Here is a 3484-nt window from a genome sequence, read left to right as displayed (position 1 = left end):
TATATTTTCCGATGGTAAGAAGGCCTCTAAATTGCCGAGATTTTTTTTAATAGTATTGTTGTCTTGATGCATGAGAAAAACCAGTACCAAAAATGGGCATTCACCTTTCATCAAAATCGGTCCAGTAGTTTATGAGCCTATTAATTACAATCAAACAAACAAACAAAGTTTTCCTCTTTATAATATTAGTGCAGATAAATAAATAATAATTCAATTATACGTTCAAGTCAGTAGCTTATACAATATCAATTAAAAACTTGATTAAAATCAATTAACAAAAAAAAAATTGGTGATTGAGTACCTAATTGATTTTCATATTTCATGATTTCACCTTTTTTCAATTAACAACCAGTCTATGCTTTTCTAAATATGTAAAATTATTATTTTATACTATAAAAATATACGCCAGCAAATATTACTAACAACACATATTTCATGCCCAATGTCATATCTTAAATTTTTAATCTATGACAAAATGTCGCCCGCCAAAAATTTTGCTCTAACTAAGTTTTAAAAATTATTATATAGTTACTTACTGATGAAAAGTTATTCCTTTGCACTTTTCCGTATTCTTTGTATTATTTGTGCAATATCGTAACACACACGTAGGCATATTTGATGCTTTTCACTTTAAAACAAATAAAAAATGAGCGTGACGTTCGCGCCAATGAGCGAGCAAGCGACTGAGTGCAGTTACGCCACATGACGTATGTTGAGTGGAACATAAGTGATGTAGGCGGTATCGTCTCCATATTAATATTATCTCAATGGCTTATTTGAACTTATATCTTATTTTTATATTATCTCTTGAAGTTATCGTAACGTCTGTAAAGTAAAATGCCTACTAAAAGTTTACCTACTTTATATATCCTAAACACATAAAAACTTCACTGTTGTGAGAGTGGCGATTTCCCCAGTGAGAGTCCCAATTTACTACGAAACATGCTCTACCTCTACAGTCGACTGTTTTAGTAAATTGTTTAGTTCATTTCTACATAATATCTACATGCATATTATATTACAACAATAAAAAAAATTCTTTGTTAACTAGCTAGTTACCAACATTTAGAAGAAAAAAGTAAAAATATTTATACCTAAAAGAAATAAAAATACCATCTATACTTATTAATAACGTACCTACCTATGTAGTTAGATAGGCATTAGGTAGGTACCTACTTGGATACAAAAACGCACCTACCAACATGAGATGTATCATCCATTGTCAGTTTTTTTTTTTTATCTAAGTACATAATTCATCATCCACTGTCAGTTTTTTTTTTATCTACAGAAAATGATAAGTACTAAATTTATTAGTCAAACAGTGCTCAAATATTTTTTCTTAACGTATGTTTTAGGGAAAATAAAGCAGTGTTCCAAAACTGTGGTCATTGTACATTTTGTAGCGCATAGGTATTTTATGTTACAAGCACTTGTTATTGGCATCGCTCCAAAGCTATAGAGACATGGAGAAAATTTACAACTAAGGTATTGGTCCCCTTTTTCGTGTTGCCGCTTTGATTCGTGACTTTTTGGTCCGGCGCAAAACAAGTCATTTAAAATATCGTATTGTTATGGAGTTTAAATAATACAAAATATAAAATGTTTCGCCGGTGTAACCACAGGGTGCAACTTGGAATTAAACAGTAATATAAACTTTGTCTCCATAGAATACTCAAGTACCAACGCAACGTTGGGTAGACTGGGTACGATTGAAACAAAAGACGGTTGAAACAACACGAATATCTCGCAAACCGTTGGTGGGGGGGTTAGGGGTTCAAGGGGAAAATGAAGCGCACAACTGTTCTAAACACGAACCACAATGTTGCGTCGATCTCCGCGCGCTTCAGCTGATTTTATAAGACCCTATTGTGTTTTTATGACCAAAAGTAAGTATTTTTGCTTGAAGATTTTTCCAATTATTGGCGTATCTATTTTAGTGACAGTATTAAGTGTGCGTTTTTGTTTGAAGTGAATCTTGTGGAATTTGACATTGTGACTAGTTTTTGTGTATCATTGTTGTTACAATTACTATAACTGTATTTTACCTAAAGTAGGAGTTGGGGACGGTTGAAACATTTTTTTTGGGTACGGTTGAAACATTGTTTTAATTATTTTTTTTGTATTTTTAGATGCCAATAGTACGTGTTAAAGAGATTTCGGGAAGATAAATATACTTTTCAAAGTACAAAGACGTGTATGAGGAAGTGAAAACCGGAAATCATTGCGAAAAGTGGCAGAGAAGCACAATTATTCGCTTCTAAGGTAAATTCGAATGCGAGATGACTCTGGCGAGCAAGAAAATAAAAAAATGGAATATAATAGAGGATATAACAACAGAAGGTATAATAATAGAGGGAAAAAACTCAGAAAGTTTACACTTTTCACTGACACACCAGATAAGGAAGAGATAAGAAAAGAGCAAGAATTAATATTGAAACGAACTAGAGCTAAGCAAGTGAAGAAGCGATTGGATTGACGAAAAAGGAAGACATTTGATGGAGGAAAATGTAAAAGTAACATCGAAGAAGCAAAAAATAAAAAAATACAAGAAGAGATATCATCAGAAGATGAGGAGTAGGTACTTCTGTCTTGTTTGTATGTCACCATATTTAGAGAGCAGACCTTATTGTAATAGAGTTACTTAATTATTGTTAGATTTAAAATAAACAATCAATAAAACATATTTTAATGCTATATTTTGTATTATTCGCATATTTTTCAACTGACCCCAATCACTGTTTCAACCGCCCCTGGTATGGGGACGGTTGAAACAAATCGGATTTATTTTTTTAATTTGATCTACTATAAAAAATAATAAACATGGAACTAAAATCATAGCGCCTAATAGTAGACAGATACATGCTCTTTTATTTAACATATATTTTTCATCGCTCGGGTTATAAACAGCAAAGTCATGGCCGTTATAAGTGAAATTGTTTCAACCGTACCCAGTCTACCCTACCTAGGTACTAAAAGAAGTCGATCACGCGTACCTCGTGCCTGTCATATTATTCTACCGAAATAAGTTCAAATGAATATAAAAGGAGACGCTTTATATAGAGATATCAGATAACAAAGAAAGTAAATTTTTTTAGATTTAGATTTCATTTATTTTTTTCCCTATATATCTACACGTATTAGATATTGTTTATATTGTAACCTTGCATTGAACGGTCATTTAGCATCAATAAAAGACTAAATGACCGAACATAAACAGGAACTCAGACGACAGTCGACACTAGATAGATATTTATATTTCCTATAGTTTCTCTGTAATACCTATACTAGTTTCCTTATTAAATAATTGACGCATAAGTATTTATTATCATTAAGTAATAATTGCATTGATAAATCTATAATGATATTCAATGTTTATTTTATTATCTGCATGCATAAAATATGTATGGAAACTAGTAAGGCAAATAAAATTAACTGCGTTAAAAACAACCGACTTCAAAAACGGAAAAGTAAAAAATAAAAAAGA

At 31.5% G+C, this 3484-nt stretch overlaps 1 long non-coding RNA gene across 1 annotated transcript; it reads left to right on the top strand.

The window, feature by feature from the left end:
- Nucleotides 1-1785: 1785 nt before the first annotated feature.
- Nucleotides 1786-2694, top strand: LOC123693256. Its single transcript, XR_006751666.1, has 2 exons — nt 1786-1886; nt 2130-2694. It is a non-coding gene; the product is annotated as an uncharacterized LOC123693256 (long non-coding RNA).
- Nucleotides 2695-3484: the final 790 nt, after the last annotated feature.

The sequence above is a fragment of the Colias croceus genome, chromosome 7, assembly GCF_905220415.1.
Source record: "Colias croceus chromosome 7, ilColCroc2.1".
NCBI classification, from domain to species: domain Eukaryota; kingdom Metazoa; phylum Arthropoda; class Insecta; order Lepidoptera; family Pieridae; genus Colias; species Colias croceus.
Note: the sequence above shows the minus strand (reverse complement) of the source record. Positions and strands in the feature narration are given on the sequence as shown.